Source organism: Olea europaea, unplaced genomic scaffold, assembly GCF_002742605.1.
Source record: "Olea europaea var. sylvestris unplaced genomic scaffold, O_europaea_v1 scaffold877, whole genome shotgun sequence".
NCBI classification, from domain to species: Eukaryota; Viridiplantae; Streptophyta; class Magnoliopsida; order Lamiales; family Oleaceae; genus Olea; species Olea europaea.
Genome location: NW_019267230.1, coordinates 442,536 through 453,364, shown reverse-complemented (window position 1 = coordinate 453,364; position 10,829 = coordinate 442,536).

Sequence of the window (10,829 nt, the reverse complement as noted above, 5' to 3'; positions counted from 1 at the left end):
TGTATATTTATTGATTTTTTATACATGTCTATGATTGGAAAAATATTGTTGTTGTAGAAAAGAAAGAATCTAAATATAAAAGGATTGAGAATGAAAGTATGGACTCATGGACATCTTCGAAAGAATGGAAAGCCAATAAATGAAGCCGTCGCCGAAACTTTGGTATGTGTATTGTATGTGTGTGTGTGTGGGGGGGGGGGTTTGTGTGTGTATTTGCTTCTAGTGTAATATTTAAGTTTCATAAGTGCAGACGAAGATAGAAGATTGTGCCGAGTCCATTTCTGACACACCAATCGAAAATTCTATTCGAGATGATGTTGTTGCTCTAATTTTAGGTCCCGAGGCCATGGGCAAGTAAGGGGACTTGGACTTGGGTTACACCATCAAAAGTAGATGGAAATGCACAAAGCAGTGAGAAAGTGAGAGAACTTGAGAGCAAATTACAAACTCAGTTATTAAGGATGGAAGCACTCGAAGAAAAGGTTGAAGCACTTCTGAAGTTATCTCAAGTTATACTTTTCTATTACATAAAATATGATATCGTGCGTAGCTTAATATACCTTAACATTTTAATAAGTTTTAAGTTTTTGTATTATTTTACAGAATGAAAATAAGAATGTGGACAACATGAGTTCACGTGCTTTTACTCCACCGGTTTTTGTGTCGTATATTATTTTTTATTTTTTCAATGTAAATTCAGATTATATCATACTAATTTTAAAAATATTTTTATTTTATTGCAAATTTCTAGTCCCAACAAAGAAGTGGTGTGGAAGGAGGTATTGCACTAGTGGAAAATGTAAAGTGTCAACTATTGCACTAGTATATGTTTGAGGAGGAGGAAATTGTAGGAGAAGGGAAGATTGCATCAATAGACCCAAGTGCAAAGGTGCATCACATGCCACTAGGACGAGATTGTTGGAAGGTTTGGTTGAGGAGGTATACATGAGTCAGTTGTACTTATATAGACCAACAGATGAATTTCGAGTTCTTAGTGAAGTCATGGGAAGTACTGTTGCTTGGTCGAAGAGCTGTGTTAGACTTATTTGATGAAGGTACTTTATAAATATCTACATTTTTTCATTCATATGCATACATAAGTTTACAACCATCAAGGAGGAAGTTTGTTCATGGCATTACCGATGAGTGCACAATGATTTCTCTAAAACACAAGTAATTGATCTTATTTTTAAAAATCGATCAAGTTTTAATTATGAGTTTGTATTCTTGTGTATGATTCAATTTCTGCTTTAAATGACATTAATCTGCTGCTATATACGTTGAATGAGTATAGTTCTGATTCGAACGGCTTTAAAGGACATTGTATTGTTTCTTAATTGTTTGCCCTTTTTGATTAATTTGTTGCTATATTCTTTCTTTCTTGCAGTTACATGGAGATGAACTGAGTTCTAAAGTAAAGTTCTTTTGTGTGTCTTCTTGGATCTCGTCTATGTAAAAGTAATGGGTTGGGACTCATTTGAAGCTTTCGTTATATTGTTTACACAACATTTGGACATTTTTCATAGCTCTTTGGTTAGATGGTGTGTATTTTTGAGTTGGAGTATTTATTGTGTTTTGATGAAGTAATATTGTTAATGGGGTCATGTTACTTAAATAAAATACTTTGAAGTTTTTGTTGTAAAGTACTTGTGTGTATATATATAGTAAATATGTTTTGAATTCACAGGTTTGCAATGAAAGAAAAAATGTGAAATAATTGATAAAAAAATAAAAATAAAAATGGCATTTGCTATCAAATCCTCTTTTTGCAACGTTCACTGCCCATTGTTGAAGCCCTCTTTTTGCAACGTGCAATGAACGTTGCCAAAAGAGGGCTTTGGCAATGTTTATTACACGTTGCAAAAATTGGGCTTCGACAACGTGCAGTGAACGTTGCAAAAAGAAGGCTCTGGCAACGTTCACAGGGCTTTGACAACGTTTGTTACACATTGCAAAAAGAGGGTTTTGGCAATGTTCTACACTTTGGCAACGTTCATTACAAGTTGCAAAAAGAGGGCTTTGGTAACGTGCAACGTTGCAAAAAGAGGCTTCTGCAAAGTTGCAAAAAGAGGGCTTTGGCAACGTGTGGTGAACGTTGCAAAAAGAGGCTTCGGCAACATTCTTTCCATGTTGCCAAAGCTCTCTTTTTGCAACGTACAATGAATGTTGTCAAAACTCTTCGCTCTACAGCAACATTGAAACCCACAACAAACGCCCGAACTTTGCGATAGGTCTACTGCAACGTTTTCTGCCCATTGCAAAAAATGATTTTTGGTGTAGTGACGCTCCACCTCCCAATCCACAAGCACCACCTCTCCACAAAGTACATCGCCAATTCCACTTGCGAACCCACCACCAATTCCACCTTCTAATCCATCGCCAACTCTACTTCACAGTGTACCACCACCATCTGCTTCTCCATCTACTCCATCCTACCTCCTAGACCTCCACCTCCAACACTAGCTAACTGTGCAAATAATTGGTTACTAATTGTGTAACGTCGATGATGAGCATTGTTGCTATAGGGAGAGGGGGAGAAGAGAATGAGGAAAAAATTAGGGTTTGGTGGTGAAATCTGGGTGGGGGTATATGATGACGACGACGACGACGACGACGACGACGACGATAATAATAATAATAATAATAACAATAATAATAATAATAATAATAATAATAATAATAATATTATTATTATTATTATTATTATTATTATTATTATTATTATTATTTAAAAATTTAATTATCACATGATTTTTGAAAAAAAATGTTTGAAATCAGACTTTCGAATCGGAAAGTTAAAAATCATGTGTCGGTTTAATTTTCACTTTAAATATTTCTTGACATATTGACATAGAAAAAATTTTATTCCGTGAAATATCATGACTGCTTATGGATACATTATCATGCAAGAATATGTCATAAGAAGCATTAATGACATGAAATTAATAATCTAATATCATGTTTACATAAGGATAATTTAGGTAAAGTGCTTATACATTTAATCATGTGACATATGCATAAAAATAAGGGAAGTTTTACTTAATTACTTTGTTAATATTTGATTTGTTGCAAGTGGAATGATACCTTAGTCGTTTGCGAGTCATGTGACCCAATATATTTAACATATAGTTGTATAAATGCATTTAGTATATTAATGCCTACAATGTAAGATGTGAATCTTAACCTAAACAAAGCATTAAATAAATTCAAACTCACATAGGACTAAAAGTTTATGTAGAGTTTAAAATGTAGTGCATAAATGATTACTACAAGTACAATGCTTATAAAAATTGACTAACTTGATCGTCAAAGTGATTGGGATCGCGATCACCTTCTCTACCATTGAAGAAGGTCGCGCACACCTAATGATTTTTCCAAGTATGCAAAAGATAAGCTACATAGGTTTGAGTAGAGCCAAGATCTATTGGAAACATTACCCATGCAAAAAATCAAGGTCGACAAAATGGCATCGGATGAGAAAAATCACACTATTAGCCACAAGCAAACCTCTTGAGAAGAGCTTACCAAAAAGTACATCTATTTCTATCTTGAAAAAGGTTTTGTTTTTGAATAAAGAACGAATGGAAGTTTCAAAGGAAAAAAGGTTCTAAGCATTCTTTTTTCTTAGGTGTTTCGAGTTTTCCTTCGAAATCTGCACAAAAAACCTCTTCTTTGAATGAAAAAAAGGTATCCATCCATTATGAATATTAGTAAAGAGGAAATGAATTTGTGAAGAACGAGCAAGATCTTTGAAGAAGAGGTCTCTTGAACACATGCACCTCACCAGCGACCTCACATGTCATAGGTGATAGGATGGCAGCTCGCCTCACCTGAAAAATAGTAGCCATGACTCCAACATGAGAAATATCATTGATTAAAATTCCATATTGCACAACTTTTCCATCAGATGTAGGCTCAAATGGGTACGCAAATGCGTAGGAGATGCCTCAAACTAGTTCTCTTCCAAGGTCATCAAACCCAATGGGAAAATTAGCAAAAGGATGAGGAGGCGCAAAGTGATATGGTCCATTTTCAAGGGCACGGAAGAGACACACAACCCTATTGAAAGAGAAGTAAGAGTGGGTTCTACAAATTACTCATCTGACCAACATGTGAATTACCAATTCAATTGGGAGGAAAATATTCCAAATTCATGAACGACAGCGAAGACCTAAAATGATAGGATAAATTACAAACTAGGTTGGAGATGGGATGAGAGTACCTTGGCTACAGTGAACTCAAAAATGAAGAGGTTTGGTAAAAATGGGAAACATATCCTATAAAAAGTTCGAGAATATTTTCTGTTTAAAATAATGTTAATAAAGAAGAAAATTATAAAAGTATATCAATGAAGACTTGAACACGAAATTAGTCTCGCTGTCCTCACACGCTATTTGCCTCCTTTCCAATGCTTTTTAAGGATTTCCAACAAATAATTTGTAGGATTAAACAAGCCTTGACAAGAAGAACACCAAAAAGCAAAGGTGTTTCTTCACAATGAACAAGTGAAAATGGAAGAATTATGTGATAAATTCTCAATATTGGAAGTATATTTGGGGATAAATTTTAATGGAACTCAATATATCTTTCTTGCACTTGGATCACCTATTTATAGGCCTTGGCAAGTTTTCCACGAAATGATGCAAAACAAGGATGAAAAGCCACCAATTTCAAATAAAAAATGGTCAAAAAAACTAACCTAATGGTTAGTTTTGATAACCCATGCGGTCGTATGGTTATAGCGTCGCCACCCTCCCATTCTCGGGAGGGCCTTATGTGACCGCATGGGCTTAATCCATGTGGTCGCATGGTTAAGCCCCCTTTTTTTCGTTGATTTTGAACAATAAATTTCCAACAATCCCCCACTTGTTCAAAATCTATTTTAATCACATAATCATATATCAACACTTATGCACAAGGTTTAGATATCTTTCGATTTGAATCTATTCATATTGTAAATCTCATAAAGTATTATCAGAATTCCAGGTGGCTAGTATGCCTTGAACCAATTATTCTTTGTGACAATACCGATGAAATCACACACACAAGTGTTATGCTTTTCACTAGTTCTTCTAACTAGCTTAGTGCTAATATGGCCTTGCACTAATCCTATTTAATTGAATTTTTAAAGAGAGAAAACTCCAACTCTCTAATGAGTTGGCACCACCTCGAAGTTTACATAGGTCAAGTTCTTCTAGTATCTTTGTTACTTTTACAGATACTTGTACTCCGTACTGAACTTTATTAAGAGTTTATTTTAACTCATCCCTCCAACAGTAACAACCAGCACTATTTTCCAAAGATAGTATTAGATAGATATTAATAGTGTTGAATCCATCTACTTATCGAATAACTTTTTGTTATCTCTTCTACTTATATATATATATACTAGTTTAGTATATTTTGGTGAGGTTTCATTTATTAGTGGATCTATTTGAGGAGTTTTTGTTAGAGATATTTAGTTTGAGCAAAATATTCTTTGTAATCTTCTGTAATCTTTCCTTTCTCAGAATTCTATCAATTAGAATATATTTAAGAATGTTTGTAATCCCTATAATTTTATTTTACCATATCTAGTGTCAATTATGGACTTTGTACACTATATATATACTACCATTCAGTATTGAAATAATATGCCATACATTTTCCATTCTCTATTCTCCTTTATGGTATCAGAGCGGGAATTCTGACCTGCTCCATTTTTCTTTCTCTCCACCACATATCCACTCCCCTCAATCCTGCCTTCTCCCTTCTCTTGGCCATCGACAATCAACCCATCACTATCCCCAACAAACAGGAGCCTACTAAACCTTTCACAGTCATCAATATCTCAGACTCCAATATTGTTAAACTCACGTCCACCAACTATCTCTCGTGGAAACTGCAACTTGAGGCTATTCTCATTGGTTATGACCTCTACAGGTTCATTAATGGTTCTCATCCATGCCTTCCTCCCACCATTCAGCAGAATAATGTGTCTATTCCGAATCCAGATTTCTCCCCGTGGGTTGACCAAGATAAGTTGATCTTTGGTGCATTGGTTGGTTCTCTCACCCCTCCCTTCATTCTGCTTATTCAACAAGCCATGACTACGCGTGAGGCTTGGACTACTCTTGCAAACACCTATACCCATCCCTCTCGTGGTCACATTAAACAAATTAAGGATCAACTCAAAACTGCTATCAAGGGCTCTCAGACAATCACAAAATACCTGCAATTTATTAAAGCACGTGCTGATGAACTGGCTTCTTTCGAAAAACCCATGGATCATGAGGATTTAATTGAGAAAATCTTCGACGGCCTTGATGATGACTACAAGCCTATCATTGATGTGATTGAAGGTCATGAAACTCCTGTTACTTTTGATGAACTCCATGAAAAATTGATCAACAAGGAACTCTCCTTGAGGCTTCATCAGTCCTCCACTTCACCACTTCCAGCCTCTGCAAATGTTGCTCATCGCAACAATTCTGGTGTCACTCAATCCACCTTCAAGAGGCCTTCCTGGCAGCACACTTCTTCTAGCCTTTTACCTATGCAAGCACCTTCCTTCCCTCAACCAGATCACTGTCCCTCCCGTTCCTACCTCAGTAAATGCCAAGGTTGTCGAGCACAGGGACACACTGTCCAGCAATGCCTATTATTCAGATTGGTTTCTGTCTCCAACACCTCTCCAGTTCTTCATCAGTAACTACAGTATCCACACCATCCTCCAGCAAAGCATTGGCAACCATATGCACATGTTGCAACCAACTCATCTGCTAATCCTGGTTGGCTTCTTGATAGCAAAGCATCCCACCATGTTACCACTGATCTAGGCAATCTCTCACTTCATACTCCTTATGATGGTTCAGACGACATCATGATTGGTGATGGCACGGGTCTTCCAATTACCCATATCTATTCTATATCTTTACCTACATCTACTAAAACATTTTCCCTTCATAACATCCTTTGTGTGTCTTCTATGAAAAAGAATTTAATTTCTATTTCTTAGTTTTGTCGTAATAATCACTCTGCTATTGAATTCTTACCCAATTCCTTTAATGTGAAGAATCTAAAAACGGGGGCAATACTTCTGCAGGGCCGTTGTAAAGATGGTGTCTATGAGTGGCTGGTTTCCAATAGTTCATCCTCTCTGCTAGTTGCATTTTCCAGTGTCAAGACCACTTCATCCAAGTGGAATCACATGCTCCGTCATCCATCTACTTCAGTTCTTAGACATATTATTTCCAGTTCGAAACTAGAATTATCGAACTCTTTATCCTCTTCTTTTAATTGTGATGCTTGCCAATGCAATAAAAGTCATAAGTTACCATTTTCAAGTTCATCTCTTGTTTCTAATTTTCCTTTACAGATTATTTTCTCTGATGTGTGGACTTCCCCTGTGCATTCATCCGATGGTTTCAAATATTATATTATCTTTGTTGATCACTACACAAAATATATCTGGCTCTATCCCCTTAAACATAAATCGTTGTTGTTGATGTTTTTACCCGATTCAACGCACTTGTTGAATTTTTTTTTAATTGGAATATCATCACACTTTACTCTGACAATGGGGTGGGGGGGGGGGGAGAATACCAAGCACTTTCTCAATTTCTGGCCACACATGGCATTTCTCATCTGACCTCCCCACCTTACACTCCAAAACACAATGGATATGCCAAATGTTGCCATCGTCATATTGTTGAAACGGGTCTTTCTCTGCTCTCTCATGCCTCTATGCCACTCACATACTGGTCGTCTACCTTTCCTACTGCTATTTATTTGATCAACCGATTACCCACTCCTACCCTTCGTTACCAGTACCCCTATACCATTCTCTTTCAATCTCTCCCTAATTATTCCAGACTTCGGGTCTTTAGGTGTTTGCATTATCCCTGGCTCCGTCCCTACTCTCCTCACAAACTTGCTCCTCGGTCCAGCCCATGTGTTTTTATTGGGTATTCTTTGACCCAAAGTTGGTATCTATGTCTTGATCCGTCAACCAACAAAATCTACACCTCAAGTTACATCAAGTTTATTGAGTCGATCTTTCCTTTTTCCTCCCTTCACCCTCATCTTCCTTGCCCCACTGATGACACTTCACTTCAGTGGCTTCCTACAGTCATGTCCTTACCGATCTTGGGCACACCATCCTCGATCTCGGCTCTTACACCACATGTTCCTCTGATCACCATGGCCACTTCCTTGATCCCTAGCTCACAACCTATAGACCCACCTTCTCCTCCCCCCTCACATAACTCCGAGCAGTCTCTACCACCAAATGAGAACTCTTCCTCCTCATCTGAAGTCGTCTTACCATCCTCTCCCAAGCCTCATCGTACCATTATTACTAGATCCAAAAACAACATCTACAAACCTGTCCAAAAGCTCAATCTTGCAGCACACCTCACCATCTCTGATGTTGAGCCAACCTCAGTTACTCAGGCCATCAAAGATCACAAATGGCATCAAGCTATGTTAGAATAGTATGATGCACTGGTTCGGAATGGAACATCGGAACTAATTCCTCCTAATTCTGCTCAGAACTTAGTTGGTTGTAAGTAGATCTTTCGAGTTAAATGATTATCCGATGGTTCTATTGATCGGTACAAAGCACACTTGGTTGCTAAGGGGTTTCATCAGTGCCTCGGTGTAGACTATCATGATACCTTCAATCCTTTTGTCAAACCCAGCACTGTCCCTCTTGTTCTTAGCCTTGCTGTAAGTCAAGGGTGGTCTCTTCGACAACTAGATGTGAATAATGCTTTTCTTCAGGGCAATCTTACTGAAGATGTTTATATGGTACAACCGTAGGGTTTCATTGACCGAGACAATCCTCATCATGTCTGCATATTGCGCAAAGCAATCTATGGCCTTAAGCAAGCTCCTCGTGCCTGGTATCATGAATTGCGCCAATTTCTTGTTACATCTGGCTTCACCAACTCTAATGCGGACACATCTCTATTCATCTTAACTACAGGGGACGTTTTGATCTATCTTTTGGTCTATGTCGATGATATAATCATTACTGGAAACAACAATGTACTTATGCATAAATTTATCTCCCTCTTGGAAAACAGATTTTCACTTAAAGATCTTGGCACTTTAACCTACTTCCTCGGTGTTGAGGTCATCTCTCATGCACAAGGCTTACTTTTGTCTTAGCAGTAATATATCATAGACCTACTTGCTAGAACTAGAATGACTAATGCAAAATCGATCACCACTCCACTTGCAACTTCTCTTGCGCTTACTCTTCACTCAGGCTCTACACTCTCCGACCCCATAGAATACAGGACGATTGTTGGCAGCCTTCAGTACTTATTGCTTACACGACCAGATATTGCCTTCGTGGTAAATAAGCTTTCTCAGTTCATGCATCGACCTACTAATGACCACTGGAATGCTGTTAAGCGACTATTAAGATACCTCTGTTGTACATCAGATCATGGTGTTATTCTTTATCGGAGTTCTCCAATGTCTTTACATGCATTCTCTGATGCTGATTGGGCTAGCAACAAAGATGACTTCAAGTCTACTAGTGCTTACATTGTTTATCTTGGTCGCAATCCCATCTCTTGGAGTTCAAAGAAGCAGAGAATTGTTGCACGCTCTTCCACTGAAGCTAAATATCGCTCTGTTGCCACTACTGCTGCTGAATTGCATTGGCTTACTTCCTTACTTTCTAAACTTGGCGTCCAACTTTCTCAACAACTAGTGATTTATTGTGACAATGTTGGAGCTACGAATCTATGCTCTAACCCTATTTTCCATTCACGCATGAAACATGTAGCCTTGGATTATCATTTTATTCGTGAACAAGTTCAGAATAATGACCTATGTGTCACTTCTGTCTCCTTGACAGATCAACTAGCAGATGTACTCACCAAACCACTACCTCGCGCGCGCTTTCTACTAATGAAGACAAAGATTGGACTCTTCTCACGAAGCTCCATCTTGTGGGGGGCATGTAAGAGATATTTAGTTTGAGCAAAATACTCTTTGTAATCTTCTGTAATCTTCCCTTTCTCAGAATTCTATCAATTAGAATATATTTAAGAATGTTTGTAATCCATGTTATTTTATTTTACCATATCTAGTGTCAATTAGGGACTTTTTACACTGTCTATATACTACCATTCAGTATTGAAATAATATGCCATACATTTTCCATTCTCTATTCTCCTTCAGTTTTAATCCCATTTGACTTGACGTTGATCTTACTAACTCTTTTGTGAGAGGTTTCGTAAATGGATTAGCTAAGTCCTCACTAGACTTAACAAATTTAAGAGAAATTACTCCACGTTTGATTAATTTCCTTACATACTCATGTCTTAGACTCATATTTCTAGACTTTTCATTATATACTTCGTTATATGCTCGAGCTAGAGAATAAATCTCTTAGTCACTCAGCTTCTTTACTGATTTCGACCAATGCTACAAACTTTGATTCTATAGTTGAATGAGTAATACAAATTTGTTTCTTAGACTTCCAAGAAACTACACATCCTCCAAGAGTGAATATCCAACCTGAAGTAGATTTATTCTCTCCTGCACTTGATATCCAACTTGTGTCAGTATATTCTTCCAAGATTTTAGGAGATTTTGTATATTGTAGCCCAAGATTTTTGGTTTTCTTTAGGTAACCAAGAACCCTACCGATGGCCTTCCAATGTTTTGAACTTGGATTGCTAGTAAACTTAGTTAGTTTACTTATAGAAAATGCTACATCAGGTCTTCTACATTGTGATGCATACATAAGACTTCCAATTGCACTTGTGTATTCTATTTGTGCAATTGCTCTACCTTCATTTTTTAATAATTTAATATTTGGATCTATA